The 17,110-nt window shown below is 45.8% G+C and overlaps 1 pseudogene; it reads right to left on the bottom strand.

The window, feature by feature from the left end:
* The window catches only part of LOC127534477 (metabotropic glutamate receptor 6-like), a 38,838-nt pseudogene that overhangs the window by 18,606 nt on the left and 3,122 nt on the right, over positions 1-17,110 (bottom strand).

The raw sequence follows: 17,110 nt of genomic DNA on the forward strand, positions 1-17,110 counted from the left end.
GTGTAGTTTAGTGTGTAGTTTAGTGTGTAGTTTAATGAGTAGTTTAGTGTGTAGTTTAGTGAGTAGTTTAGTGTGTAGTTTAGTGTGTAGTTTAGTGAGCAGTTTAGTGTGTAGTTTAATGAGTAGTTTAGTGAGCAGTTTAGTGAGCAGTTTAGTGTGTAGTTTAGTGTGCAGTTTAGTGTGTAGTTTAGTGTGTAGTTTAGTGTGTAGTTTAATGAGTAGTTTAGTGAGCAGTTTAGTGAGCAGTTTAGTGTGTAGTTTAGTGTGTAGTTTAGTGAGCAGTTTAGTGAGCAGTTTAGTGTGTAGTTAGTGAGCAGTTTAGTGAGCAGTTTAGTGTGTAGTTTAGTGAGCAGTTTAGTGAGCAGTTTAGTGTGTAGTTTAGTGAGTAGTTTAGTGAGCAGTTTAGTGAGCAGTTTAGTGTGTAGTTTAGTGTGTAGTTTAGTGTGTAGTTTAGTGAGCAGTTTAGTGTGTAGTTTAGTGTGTAGTTTAGTGTGTAGTTTAGTGTGTAGTTTAATGAGTAGTTTAGTGTGTAGTTTAGTGTGTAGTTTAGTGAGCAGTTTAGTGTGTAGTTTAATGAGTAGTTTAGTGTGTAGTTTAGTGAGCAGTTTAGTGTGTGGTTTAGTGTGTAGTTTAGTGTGTAGTTTAGTGTGTAGTTTAGTGAGCAGTTTAGTGTGTAGTTTAGTGAGCAGTTTAGTGTGTAGTTTAGTGAGCAGTTTAGTGTGTAGTTTAATGAGTAGTTTAGTGAGTAGTTTAGGTTGTAGTTTAGTGAGTAGTTTAGTGAGCAGTTTAGTGTGTAGTTTAGTGAGCAGTTTAGTGTGTAGTTTAGTGAGCAGTTTAGTGTGTAGTTTAATGAGTAGTTTAGTGAGTAGTTTAGGTTGTAGTTTAGTGAGCAGTTTAGTGTGTAGTTTAGTGTGTAGTTTAGTGAGTAGTTTAGTGTGTAGTTTAGTGTGTAGTTTAGTGAGCAGTTTAGTGTGTAGTTTAATGAGTAGTTTAGTGAGTAGTTTAGGTTGTAGTTTAGTGAGCAGTTTAGTGTGTAGTTTAGTGTGTAGTTTAGTGAGTAGTTTAGGGTGTAGTTTAGTGAGTAGTTTAATGAGTAGTTTAGGGTGTAGTTTAGTGAGCAGTTTAGTGTGTAGTTTAGTGAGCAGTTTAGTGAGTAGTTTAGGGTGTAGTTTAGTGAGCAGTTTAGTGTGTAGTTTAGTGAGCAGTTTAGTGAGTAGTTTAGGGTGTAGTTTAGTGTGTAGTTTAATGTGTAGTTTGTGGTACCTCACAGTGCCAGCAGCAGGGAACTCCCTTCACCATCTTCTTTCTCTCTCCTGGTTTACAAGGAAAACTACAGATGGAGTCTGGAACAGATCTGTCTCCTCCAGACCACTGCATCTCCTCCAGCTGGTACACAGGTGGACAGACAGATGGACAGAATGACAGGTAGACAGGCAGACAGACAGACAGACACACAGACAGACAGAGAGGTGGATAAACAGACAGGTAAACAAATTTAAACAGGAAGTTAAAATCCAGCAGATGTTATTTTACATCTTCAAATTTGGTCCAATCAGCTTCTTACATTCAGCCTCAGGTTATTGGTCCATTGGCCAATGACATGGTAACCAGGGTGGCTGTGATTGGTCATCTGGAACTGGAAGATGTCGTAGCGTCCAGGAGCATCTCCGTTCTCATTGAACAGAACACTTGTACCTGCACTACCTGTAGAACACAAAGACAGACGGACCGGCAGGTAACACTGGGTTCTAGTGGTCTGAATACGTGGTTCTAAGAGTCTAATAAGAGTGATACAGAAGATGGCGGTGCACATAGGTGCAGCGGCTTCCCAAGCTCCCGTGAATAAGCCTTTTATTAATGTCTCCGGACCAACAGTTAGTGCTGATTCTGCATCATTCAGTCAGCAAAGATACAGCCGAACCACACTCCTTGACATTAAAGTAAGTTCAGACTTAACACTCCCACCAGAACTCAAATCTACTCTGCGTAGGCTGCAGCTACTGAGAGCGTTGCTGTGGAGGAGCAGGCTACGCAGGCAGGCCGCCAAGAGGAAGTGGTGCGCCCGGAAACAAAAGCGGGGCAAGCGGGCAGGCTGGCTAGCTCAGCTAAGGGCTAGCAAGCCACCGATACCATCACTCTTCCTGGCCAACGTCTGCTCCCTAGATAACCAAATGAACCTACTCCGCCTGAGGCTGGGATTCGTAGACGAGATTAAGAACTGTGCTGTGCTGTGTCTGACGGAAACGTGGTTAAATAACAGCATGCCGGACTCAGCCTTCCAACTCGACGGGCTACAGCTGTTTCGTGCGGACTGCCACCAGCGCTTGGGGAAGACCCAGGGTGGAGGACTGTGTGTGTATATCAACAAAGGTTGGTGTATAAACTGTGGACTGGTCAAGAGCCATTGCTCTGAGGCTTTAGAGTTTATGACGGTGAAATGTCGGCCATTCTACCTGCCATGAGAGTTTACGGCTGTGTTTGTCACTATTGTTTACATCCCGCCGGGTGCTAATGCTAATAACAAGGCTAGCGAGGTGCTGCAAGAGCTACATGACATAATCAGCTCACTGCAGACCAAGCACCCGGAGGCTTTCTACGTGGTTGCAGGGGGACTTCAACCACGTAAGACTGACAGACATCCTGCCCAGGTTCCAACAGCACATGGATTTTCCAACAAGGGGAAATAACACTCTGGACTGTGTGTGCAGACCCCGCCCCCACCTTGGCTTCTCCGATCACACCTCCGTCCTGCTGGCACCATCATACTGCCCCCTGCGGAGGCGGTCCAGACCAACAAAAAGGACAGTCACTGTGTGGCCCAGCAACGCTGCTTGTGTTCTCCAGGACTGCTTCAAGTGCACAGACTGGCAGGTCTTCAAGGAGGCAGCAACATATGGAGGTGAGGTGGACTTGGAGGAGTACACCAGCTCGGTCCTAGGCTTCATCTCCAAGTGTACTGACGATGTCAAGACCACCAGGACTATATCCACCTACCGCAACGACAAGCCATGGCTGAATGCAGAGGTGAGAGCCCTTATGAAGGCCAGGGATGCTGCATTCAGGGCAGGTGAGGAAACAGCACTGAGAGCAGCAAGGAGAGCTCTAGTAGCTGGCATCAAGAGGGCCAAGGCCACATATGGGCAGAGAATCCAGGGTCACTTCTCATCCAGTGATCCAGGAGAATGTGGAAAGGCATAAGGTGCATCACTGACTACGTCAGAGATGCACAATGCCCCACGGATCCAACCCTCCCAGACAGACTCAATAAATTCTACGCCCACTTTGATAATCCCAACACACACCCCTGCTCCAGACTCACCTCCTCTCTAGATGACACGCCCCTTATTGTGACCCAAGGAGATGTGACAAGGACACTCCAGAGGATCAATCCCCACAAAGCTGCAGACCCTGACAACATCTTAGGACGAGTACTGAGGGACTGTGCACACCAACTCTCCGAGGTACTAACAGACATCTTCAACACCTCACTTCAGGTAGCATCCATTCCTGCTGCCTGAAGGCTGCCACTATCATACCGGTCCCTAAGTCTTCCAAAGTGCTGGGCCTGAATGACTATCGGCCTGTAGCCCTCACACTGATAGTCATGAAGTGCTTTGAGAGGCTAGTGATGGCCCACATCAAAAGTTCCATCAACGCCACTTTGGACCCCCACCAGTACGCCTACAAGAAAAACTGCTCCACTGACGATGCCATCTCTGCAGTGGTGCACACAGCCCTCACCCATGTGGAGAGCAATGAACGCATGCGTCCATCTTCCGAGACTTCTCCTCCGCCTTCAACGCCATCATTCCACAGATGCTGGTGGGGAAAACTATCCACCCTGGGGCTCAGTCCTTCACTGAGGAACTGGGTCCTGAACTTCCTGACAGGCAGGCGCAAAACTGTCCGGATTCACAACACCACCTCCTCCCCAATCACCATCAACACTTGCTCGCCTCAGGGCTGTGTGTTGAGCCCCTCCTGTTCACCCTGCTCACGTATGACTGCTCTGCAAAACATCCGAGCTGCCATATAGTGAAATTCGCGGACAACAGCAGTGGTGGGATGCATCACTAACAACGATGGAGTCGCCACTACAGAAGAGGAGGTAGAATTGCTGGTTGGCTGGTGCAGAGACAACAACCTCTGCATCAACGTTAAGAAGACCAAGGAGATGATGGTGGATTTCCGCAGAGCCAGACATCCTCCCGTCCCCTGCACATCGACGGCGCTGACGTGGAGGTGGTCTCCACCTACAGATACCTGGGAGTACAACTGTCTGAGGGACCTCACCTGGAGCCACAACACCTCCCAGCTTGATTAAGAAGGCCCACCATCGCCTTTACTTCCTCAGGAAGCTGCGGCGTGCCGGTCTGAGAGGCCCAGTCCTGAAGAGCTTCTACCGATGGGCGGTGGGGAGCATCCTCAACACTGGCATCACTGTGTGGCATGGCAGCTGCACGGCCGCAGAAAGGAAGGCTCTGCAGAGGGTGGTGAAAGTGGCTCAGAGGACTGTATGAGGCAGTCTACCCACCACCACTGACATTTACACCAACAGATGCAGGAGGAGGACCACCTCCATCCTGAAGGACCTCACCCACCCTGCAGACAAACACTTCAACCTTCTCCCTTCAGGGAGAAGGTTGCGCAGCATCCGGACTAGAACTGCAAGACTAAGAAACAGCTTCTTCCCTGAAGCTGTCAGGCTGCTGACAGGGTCTCTGTAGACTCTGTTTTCCTATCATCACCACATCTCCCCACAAATACACATACATGCACACACGCAAACAGGCACACACATTCATACACACACTGCACTACTGCACTAGGCTCTTTATTTATTTATCTACTAAATATTGCACTAACTGATGGTTCACTGCACGTATATTTATGTTGCAGGTTTGTCTATATTGTATATATTAGTGTGTCTTTTTATACTTATATTGTCTTTTATGAAAGTGTTTTATATTGTCTTATGGCTGACACCGGGACCAGGGTCCAATTTCATATTGTTTCATGTGCAAGTGTGGAATGATATGACAATAAAGAACCTTTGACCTTTGACCTTTGACCTAAGGCTGTGGTTCTAACAGTATAAAGTTTCAGTTCTAACAGTATGAAGTTTCGGTTCTAACAGTATGAAGTTTCGGTTCTAACAGTATGAAGTTTCAGTTCTAACAGTATGAAGTTTCAGTTCTAACAGTATGAAGTTTCCGGTTTCTAACAGTATAAAGTTTCGGTTCTAACAGTATGAAGTTTCGGTTCTAACAGTATAAAGTTTCGGTTCTAACAGTATGAAGTTTCGGTTCTAACAGTATAAAGTTTCAGTTCTGACAGTATGAAGTTTCGGTTCTAACAGTATAAAGTTTCGGTTCTAACAGTATGAAAGTTCGGTTCTAACAGTATGAAGTTTTCGGTTCTAACAGTATAAAGTTTCAGTTCTAACAGTATGAAGTTTCAAGTTTCTAACAGTATGAAGTTTCGGTTCTAACAGTATAAGTTTCAGTTCTAACAGTATGAAGTTTCGGTTCTAACAGTATAAAGTTTCGGTTCTAACAGTATGAAGTTTCGGATCTACCAGCAGATCCATGTTCCACTCCTCCATCACTGGTTCTAAGCTCTGGGAGTCACCAAGAGAACGAGAACTGAAGGCAAACTGGTGAAACTGATTCAAATGAGGCTAAAGAACATCAAGATGGGAACGACTACAGCAGAACTCGATTAATCTGAACTAATTAGTACCAAAACTCCGTCAGACTCACTTCAACCACCTCAGTTCTAATAAATTGGGTTCTGTTGGTTCTGTTCTAGTTCTCCAACAGGAACATCTTCTCACAGCTGAACCGCCTGCCCTGGTTCTCAACACTCAGATCTTCTTCCTGCAAAGTTTTCAGCAGCTGCTCCCCTTAATTATTAACACACACACAGCAACACACGGAACCACACAGCAACACACAGTGACACAAACTCCTCAGGGGGAACATGTTAAGTGCATTAAGTTCTCATCTCAGAGCACTGAATAAAGAAGAAGCTGCCAGGGAAGTCAAACCAGCACCTGAACCGCAGAACACACAGACACGGAACGTACAGAACACTGATTATACGGGACATAGAACATACAGAACACTGATTATACAGGACATAGAACGTACTGAGCACCGATTATACGGGACATAGAACGTACAGAACACCGATTATACGGGACATAGAACGTACTGAGCACCGATTATACGGACATAGAACATACAGAACACTGATTATACGGGACAGAGAGCGTACAGAACACCGATTATACGGGACAGAGAGCGTACAGAACAATGATTATACGGGACATAGAACGTACAGAACACCGATTATACGGGACATAGAACGTACAGAACACTGATTATACGGGACAGAGAGCGTACAGAACACCGATTATACGGGACATAGAACGTACAGAACACCGATTATATGGGACATAGAACGTACAGAACAATGATTATACGGGACATAGAACATACAGAACACTGATTATACGGGACAGAGAACGTACAGAACACCGATTATACGGGACATAGAACGTACAGACACTGATTATACGGGACATAGAACATACAGAACACTGATCATACGGGACATAGAACGTACAGAACACTGATTATACGGGACAGAGAACATACAGAACACTGATTATACAGGACATAGAACATACAGAACACTGATCATACAGGACAGAGAACATACAGAACACTGATTATACGGGACACAGAACGTACAGAACACCAATTATACGGGACATAGAACGTACAGAACACTGATCATACAGGACAGAGAGCGTACAGAACACTGATTATACGGACATAGAACGTACAGAACACTGATTATACGGGACAGAGAGCGTACAGAACACCAATTATACGGGGACAGTAGAAACGTACAGAACACCGATCATACGGGACAGAGAGCGTACAGAACACTGATCATACGGGACAGAGAACATACAGAACACTGATTATACGGGACAGAGAACATACAGAACACTGATTATACGGGACAGAGAGTACAGAACACTGATCATACGGGACAGAGAACGTACAGAACACTGATTATACGGGACATAGAACGTACAGAACACTGATTATACGGGACATAGAACGTACAGAACACTGATTATACGGGACATAGAACGTACAGAACACTGATTATACGGGACATAGAACGTACAGAACACTGATTATACGGGACAGAGAACATACAGAACACTGATTATACGGGACATAGAACGTACAGAACACTGATTATACGGGACATAGAACGTACAGAACACCGATTATACGGGACATAGAACGTACAGAACACTGATTATACGGGACATAGAACGTACAGAACACTGATTATACGGGACATAGAACGTACAGAACACTGATTATACGGGACATAGAACGTACAGAACACTGATTATACGGGACATAGAACGTACAGAACACTGATTATACGGGACATAGAACGTACAGAACACCGATTATACGGGACATAGAACGTACAGAACACTGATTATACGGGACATAGAACGTACAGAACACTGATTATACGGGACATAGAACGTACAGAACACTGATTATACGGGACATAGAACGTACAGAACACCGATTATACGGGACATAGAACGTACAGAACACTGATTATACGGGACACAGAACGTACAGAACACTGATTATACGGGACATAGAACGTACAGAACACTGATTATACGGGACATAGAACGTACAGAACACTGATTATACGGGACATAGAACGTACAGAACACCGATTATACGGGACATAGAACGTACAGAACACCTGATTATACGGGACACAGAACATACAGAACACTGATTATACAGGACATAGAACGTACAGAACACCGATTATACGGGACAGAGAGCGTACAGAACACTGATCATACGGGACATAGAACGTACAGAACACTGATTATACGGGACAGAGAACATACAGAACAATGATTATACGGGACATAGAACGTACAGAACACTGATCATACGGGACATAGAACTACAGAACACCGATTATACGGGACATAGAACATACAGAACACTGAGTTATACGGGACATAGAACGTACAGAACAATGATTATACAGGACATAGAATGTACAGAACACCGATATACGGGACATAGAACATACAGAACACTGATTATACGGGACATAGAATGTACAGAACACCGATTATACGGGACAGAGAACGTACAGAACACTGATTATACGGGACAGAGAACAATACAGAACAATGATTATACGGACATAGAACGTACAGAACACTGATTATACGGGGACAGAGAACATACAGAACAATGATTATACGGGACATAGAACGTACAGAACACTGATCATACGGGACATAGAACGTACAGAACACCGATTATACGGGACATAGAACGTACAGAACACTGATTATACGGGACATAGAACGTACAGAACAATGATTATACGGGACATAGAATGTACAGAACACCGATTATACGGGACATAGAACGTACAGAACACTGATTATACGGGACATAGAATGTACAGAACACGATTATACGGGACAGAGAACGTACAGAACACTGATTATTACGGGGACATAGAACGTACAGAACACTGATCATACGGGACATAGAACGTACAGAACACCGATTATACGGGACATAGAACATACAGAACACTGATTATACGGGACACAGAACGTACAGAACACTGATTATACGGGACATAGAACGTACAGAACACTATTATACGGGGACATAGAACGTACAGAACACCGATTATACGGGACATAGAACGTACAGAACACTGATCATACGGGGACATAGAACGTACAGAACACCGATTATACGGGACATAGAACGTACAGAACACCTGATTTATACGGGACACAGAACGTACAGAAAACACTGATTATACGGGACATAGAACGTACAGAACACTGATTATACGGGACATAGAACGTACAGAACACCGATTATACGGGACATAGAACATACAGAACACCGATTATACGGGACACAGAACGTACAGAACACTGATTATACGGGACATAGAACGTACAGAACACTGATTATACGGGACATAGAACGTACAGAACACTGATTATACGGGACATAGAACGTACAGAACACCGATTATACGGGACATAGAACGTACAGAACACTGATTATACGGGACACAGAACATACAGAACACTGATTATACAGGACATAGAACGTACAGAACACTGATTATACGGGACATAGAACATACAGAACAATGATTATACGGGACATAGAACGTACAGAACACCGATTATACGGGACATAGAACGTACAGAACACGGATTATACGGGACATAGAACGTACAGAACACCGATTACACACGTGGACAAAATTGTTGGTACCCCTCAGTTAAAGAAGGAAAAACCCACAATTCTCACTGAAATCACTTGAAACTCACAAAAGTAACAATAAATAAAAATTTATTGAAAATTAAATAATCAAAACAAGCCATTACTTTGAATTGTTGATTAACTTAATTATTTAAAAAAAACAAACTAATGAAACAGGCCTGGACAAAAATGATGGTACCTCTATAAAAGATTGAAAACTATTTGACCAGAGTGACATGATTAACTCAGGTGTGTCATTTAATTGACATCACAGGTGTTTCCAAACTCATAATCAGTCAGTCTGCCTATTTAAAGGGAGACAAGTAGTCACCCTGCTGTTTGGTGAAAAGGTGTGTACCACACTGAACATGGACAACAGAAAGCGAAGGAGAGAATTGTCCCAGGACATCCGAAAAAAAATGATAGACAAACATCTTAAAGGTAAAGGCTATAAGACCATCTCTAAACAGCTTTGAAGTTCCTGTGACAACAGTGGCTCACATTATTCAGAAGTTCAAGACCCACGGGACAGTAGCCAACCTCCCTGGACGTGGCCGCAAGAGGAAAATTGATGACAAATTGAAGAGACGGATCGTTTGGAATTGTATCCAAAGAGCCCAGAGCAACCTCCAAAGAAATTAAAGGTGAACTCCAAGGCCAAGGTACATCAGTGTCAGATCGCACCATTCGTCGTTGTTTGAGCCAAAGTGGACTTCATGGGAGACGACCAAGGAGGACACCACTGCTGAAAAAAACTCATAAAAAAGCGAGACTGGAATTTGCAAAAATGCATGTTGACAAGCCACAAAGCTTCTGGGAGAATGTCCTTTGGACAGATGAGACCAAACTGGAGCTTTTGGTAAGGCACATCAACTCTATGTTCATAGACTCAAAAACCAAGCATACGAAGAAAAGAACACTGTCCCTACGGTGAAACATGGAGGAGGCTCAGTAATGTTTTGGGCTGCTTTGCTGCATCTGGCACAGGGTGTCTTGAAAGTGTGCAAGGTACGATGAAATCTGAAGACTATCAAGGCATTCTGGAGAGAAATGTGCTGCCTAGTGTCAGAAAGCTTGGTCTCAGTCGCAGGTCAGGGGTCTTCCAACAGGACAACGATCCAAAACACACAGCCAAAAACACCCAAGAATGGCTGAGAGAAAAGCGTTGGACTATTCTAAAGTGGCCTTCTATGAGCCCAGATCTGAATCCCATTGAACATATGTGGAAGGAGCTGAAACATGCCATTTGGAGAAGACACCCATCAAACCTGAGACAACTGGAGCTGTTTGCTCATGAGGAGTGGGCCAAAATACCTGTTGACAGCTGCAGAACGCTCATTGACAAATACAGAAATCATTTAATTGCAGTGATTGCCTCAAAAGGTTGTGCAACAAAATATTAAGTTATGGGTTACCATCATTTTTGTCCAGCCCTATTTCATTAGTTTGTTTTTTTAAATAATTATGTTAATCAACAATTCAAAAGTAATGGCTGATTTTGATTATTTAATTTTCAATAAATTTTTATTTATTGTTACTTTTGTGAGTTTCAAGTGATTTCAGTGAGAATTGTGGGTTTTTCCTTCTTTAACTGAGGCAGTACCAACAATTTTGTCCACGTGTGTATATGGGACATAGAACATACAGAACACTGATTATACGGGACATAGAACGTACAGAACACTGATTATACGGGACATAGAACGTACAGAACACTGATTATACGGGACATAGAACATACAGAACACTGATATACCGGGACATAAGAACATACAGAACACTGATTATACGGGACATAGAAACATACAGAACACTGATTATATGGGACATAGAACGTACAGAACACTGATTATACGGGACATAGAACGTACAGAACACTGATTATACGGGACATAGAACGTACAGAACACTGATTATACGGGACATAGAACGTACAGAACACTGATTATACGGGACATAGAACGTACAGAACACAATGATTTATACGGGACACAGAATGTACAGAACACCGATTATACGGGACAGAGAACACACACTCCATCCCTCAGGAAGTTGTCTGAGAAGATAATCTGACAAGAACTTGGTGGACACAAAAAGATGACTCTAAGATCACCTGACCTCCAGCTGTTAGATCACCTGACCTCCAGGTTTTGTTCCTGATGTTCGTCTCTCCTGATCTCCTGGGTAACAAACTCTCAGTTCATTAAAGGACAAACCTCCTAAAATAACAAACATCCTGAATAAGGAGAACACAGAACCATGAAATATTCAGAGAACAAGAACTGGAAGGAGAGGCTGGCAGAGAGACAGACAGACAGACGACAGATAGACAGATAGACAGGAGGACAGACAGACAGACAGACAGGCAGACAGGCAGACAGACAGACAGACAGACAGACAGACAGGCGACAGGAGGACAGACAGACAGACAGACAGACAGGCAGACAGACAGACAGACAGACAGACAGGAGGACAGACAGACAGACAGACAGACAGACAGACAGACAGACAGACAGGAGGACAGACAGACAGACAGACAGACAGACAGACAGACAGACAGGAGACAGACAGACAGACAGACAGACAGACAGACAGAAAGACAGACAGACAGGCAGACGGAGGACAGACAGACAGACAGACAGACAGACAGGCAGACAGACAGACAGGAGGACAGACAGACAGACAGACAGACAGACAGACAGACAGACAGACAGACAGGAGGACAGACAGACAGACAGGCAGACAGGCAGACAGACAGAAAGACAGACAGACAGACAGACAGACAGGAGGACAGACAGACAGACAGGCAGACAGGAGGACAGACAGACAGACAGAAAGACAGACAGACAGACAGACAGACAGGAGGACAGACAGACAGACAGGCAGACAGGAGGACAGACAGACAGACAGACAGACAGACAGACAGACAGACAGGAGGACAGACAGACAGGAGGACAGACAGACAGACAGACAGACAGACAGGCAGACAGGCAGACAGACAGACAGACAGACAGACAGACAGGCAGACAGACAGGCAGACAGACAGACAGGCAGACAGGAGGACAGACAGACAGACAGACAGACAGACAGACAGACAGACAGACAGGACAGACAGACAGACAGACAGGAGACAGACAGACAGACAGACAGACAGACAGACAGACAGGAGGACAGACAGACAGACAGACAGGAGGACAGACAGACAGACAGACAGACAGACAGACAGACAGAGAGACAGACAGACAGACAGGAGGACAGACAGACAGGCAGACAGGCAGACAGACAGGAGGACAGACAGACAGACAGACAGACAGACAGACAGACAGACAGCAGACAGGAGGACAGACAGACAGACAGACAGACAGACAGGAGACAGACAGACAGACAGACAGACAGACAGACAGACAGACAGACAGACAGACAGGAGGACAGACAGACAGACAGACAGACAGACAGACAGGCAGACAGGCAGACAGACAGACAGACAGACAGACAGACAGACAGACAGGAGGACAGACAGACAGGAGGACAGACAGACAGACAGACAGGAGGACAGACAGACAGACAGACAGACAGACTAACTCCTGTTGTTCTCCAGCTCCTTCCACTCCTAGTCTCTATCTGATGTTCACCAGATAAAGCTGCTCTGAAGAAACTCTGGAAACCTGAGAACGGTTCCTGTGTCTCCATCGGTCCGTCAGGTGAGTCTCACCTGATGGACGTCCGGGCTGCAGAGACCTCCTGAAACCTTCTGAGGTCATTAGACTCTGACTTAAAGAACCTTCCAGAGGGAGGTTTAGTTCTGGAAGCCCTAGCAGAACGTTCTTCCATCCGTTACCTCTACACTTGGTTATGTGGGGCGTCGGGGGCGGAGCCTATCCCAGGTTCACCTGGACAGGTAACGGTCCATCAGACAACCTACAGACAGTTTAGAACCACCAGGTAACCTCAGCATGCTGGAGAACCCATTGAGAACCCAGCAGGGAGAACATACAAACTCCACAGAGAACCAGATTCCAACCAGGACCTTCTGGCTGTGAGGACACAGGAGAAACCACTGGCCACCGTACCACCTCATGTTCCCTTCATTCAGAACCTCTGTAGACTTCTGAATGTGAACTACATAAATGGTTCTCTGGTGTTCTTGCTGCTTGTCTTCTGAGATGTTCCAGAGGTTGTGAAGGTTCACCACCTCAAAGGAACATCAATCACACCTGATACCACAAAACCATCTGTGACCTCCTCCAGGTGAACCTCCCGTACCATCGTCCTCCCACTGGAGGAACTCACAGGTCCTGAACCTACATGTTCAACCACTAGAACCACCCAGAAGGACCTCCTTCAGGGACGGATTAGTGGAGACTAAAGGTCCTTCTCTGAAACTGGAAGATCCAAACTGAAACTAGATCACTTACGCAAAAAGCTGTTTTTCAGCCACATTCTGTTGATCTACATTCTCCAGATCTGTACCCTCCAGATCTACATCCTCTAGATCTGTACCTCCCAGATCTACACCTCCAGATCACATCCTCTAGATCTATACCCTCCAGATCTACACCTCCAGATCTACATCCTCTCGATCTGTACCCTTCAGGTTTAGGTTCAGGAGGAGGTCCTGGTCCCTGTCCTCCTGAGGTCCCAGCCCTCTAACCTACAGCTATGTTTCCAGAGTGTGTTCCTACCGTTGAAGTTGACGGCTCTGAATGTATTCCAGCAGAGAACGTCCTCCACGGGTCCATGTTCCCACAGACCCCGAAGCTGCCGGGACAGAGGTCCTGGTGCATGTTGTGAGGGCGTGAGCCACGGCGTAGACGGCATCGATCACAAACTGGACCTCCCCTCCTGTTCGTAGGTCGAGTCCCGGCCAATCCTCTCGTCACCTGCAGGGAGACGTCACATGATGAGCTTCTAACAGATCCTCCCAGGCCCCCCCAACTCAGGTGAGGCTTACCTGTGCACTTCTTCTTGTCAGGGTCCAGTTTGACTCCAGGTCGGGTCAGTTTGCACCTGAAGTCGTCCTCCCAGAACTCAGCGAACCAGATGTTCCTGCGGTTGTTCTCCAGAGAACGAGACACGAAGTACTGATCAAAGCCTGCACAACACACACACAATAAAACACAACACAACCACAATAAAACACAACACACACAATAAAACACAACACACACAATAAAAGACACTGTACACACACACACAAACACACACTGTAACACACACACACACACACACACACACACACACACACACACACCACAATAAAACACACTATAACACACAGTAACACAGCAACACATAATACCAAACAAACACACATAGACACACAATAAACACACACAGTAAAACAGCGTCCAGGTGTCTCCGTGTCTCGCTACCGTCGATGGACGTCCGTTTGGGCAGGATGGTGACAGCGCCTTCAGCCCACGTCCTCCAGCTCTGTGATTGGTGAACTCTTGGCCCCCCCAGCTGTCCGATCCGACAAACAGGAAGTGACCCGTCAGGTTAGCACGCTTTGCCGCCTCAAAGGACACGCCTACAAGAGAGAGATGGGAGGAGTGAAACCAGAGTCATGTGACCCTAGCGGTGTGTGTTCAGGTTGTGTTGTTGTTGTTGTTACAGTAAAGTGTGTTTGTGTTTACTTGATGTCGTCCTCATTGGCGAAGATGATGACACCGCGAGCGTTACTTGTCTCATCAGACGACGGATTGGATTTGGTCGAACCCCGGCTTCCGGTCACGAGGACTTACCACTGAGCCAATGCAACACCCCACCTGGAAGACAGACAGGTTACAGAGAGACAGACAGGTTACAGAGAGACAGACAGGTTAAAGAGAGACAGGTTACAGAGAGACAGACAGGTTACAGAAGACAGACAGGTTAAAGAGAGACAGGTTACAGAGAGACAGACAGGTTACAGAGAGACAGACAGGTTAAAGAGAGACAGGTTACAGAAGACAGACAGGTTACAGACAGACAGTTACAGAAAGACAGACAGGTTACAGAGAGATAGACAGGTTACAGACAGACAGGTTACAGACAGACAGGTTACTGACAGACAGGTTACAGACAGACAGACAGGTTACAGACAGACAGGTTACAGACAGACAGGTTACAGAGAGACAGGCAGGTTAAAGAGAGACAGGTTACAGAAAGACAGACAGGTTACAGAGAGACAGGTTACAGACAGACAGGTTAAGAGAGACAGGTTACAGACAGACAGGTTAAGAGAGACAGGTTACAGAAGACAGACAGGTTACAGACAGACAGGTTACAGACAGACAGGTTACAGAGACAGACAGGTTACAGACAGACAGGTTACAGACAGACAGCAGGTTACAGAGAGACAGGTTACAGACAGACAGGTTACAGACAGACAGGTTACAGACAGACAGACAGGTTACAGACAGACAGGTTACAGACAGACAGGTTACAGACAGACAGGTCCTACCTGCCTCCCTGGAGATCTGCATGAAGGCCTCCACTCCACTCTCTCCATAGTTGCCCTCAGAGGCCAGAGTAGAGACGTAGTTCCATCCCAGAGCTCTGACGATGTCCAGCATGGCCTGGGCCTGGTAGGAGTCTGGAGGAACCACCCTGGAGAAGAAGTCGTACCTGTTGTTGTCGCTGAGCTCTGGGGCCGTGGAGGCATAGCTCACCTGAGGGATCTGACAGACAGGTAGACCTTTATTGTCCCCGAGGGGTTATTTATTGTCACAGGCACTGCCAGGTACATAAGAAATACACATATCATAAACAGTAAAACATGTGACACTAAGAGAACAGACGTGCTGGTGAGAGAAGGGAGGGAAACATGCTACAGGTGATGGAGAGCAGCCATGGCAGAGGGGGCAAAGCTTTAGCCAAGGCACACCTGTTTCCACCTCAGAGTCCTGTACCTCTGGCCAGAGGGCAGTAGGAAGAAGTGAGTGTGGAGGGGATGGTCTGGGTGCTTGAGTGGGCGTGGATGATCAGTAATCAGTAATCAATCATCAGTAACCTGAACCAAGACCACAGTCTGACAGTTTACTGGAGCCCAGGTCACATTAAACACACACCGCTGGTCACCGTAGAAACACACACACACACACACACACACACACACACACACACACACACAGGATTAGAGTTGTGTAACAGCTGAATGTGTGTCAACGCCTCAATAAACTGAATGACAATCACATTAACACACAGCACTGGCTGAGTGTGTGTGTGTGTGTGTGTAGATTAATGAAGGACTCCCCGTTAATGAGAGCAGACCTCGTTATGACAGACACCTTCATCATCATCATCACAGGAAACCAGCAGACTGAGTTCTCTGGAGAACTTTAGAACCTCATCTGGATCTTCACAGCTTCAGGTAGAACTCTGACAGAACTTTATGATCATCACACCTGCTGAAGACCTGATTAGATCCTGGACCTTCTGATCAGCCTGTTGCTCTCCAGGTTCTACCTCAGAACCAGAACAGAACTGGACCTGATATCTTCTGATCTCCTCACTGATGGACATCAGAATAATGATGGCAGTCCTCCACACTAAGGACACACATGTTCTAATGCTGTGTACAGACTACAGCTCACCATCATCTCCATCATCTCCAGCAGTGGACTAACCCTCCTCAGATGCTGGATCAGAGCTGGCACCAGGGCACAGAGGTCCTACTATGGCGTCATAATTGGGTCAAAAGTCTCTCGCGCGCGAAACACATACCCCGCAGGAGCAGAAAAAAG

The sequence above is a fragment of the Acanthochromis polyacanthus genome, chromosome 6 (genome assembly GCF_021347895.1).
Source record: "Acanthochromis polyacanthus isolate Apoly-LR-REF ecotype Palm Island chromosome 6, KAUST_Apoly_ChrSc, whole genome shotgun sequence".
NCBI classification, from domain to species: domain Eukaryota; kingdom Metazoa; phylum Chordata; class Actinopteri; family Pomacentridae; genus Acanthochromis; species Acanthochromis polyacanthus.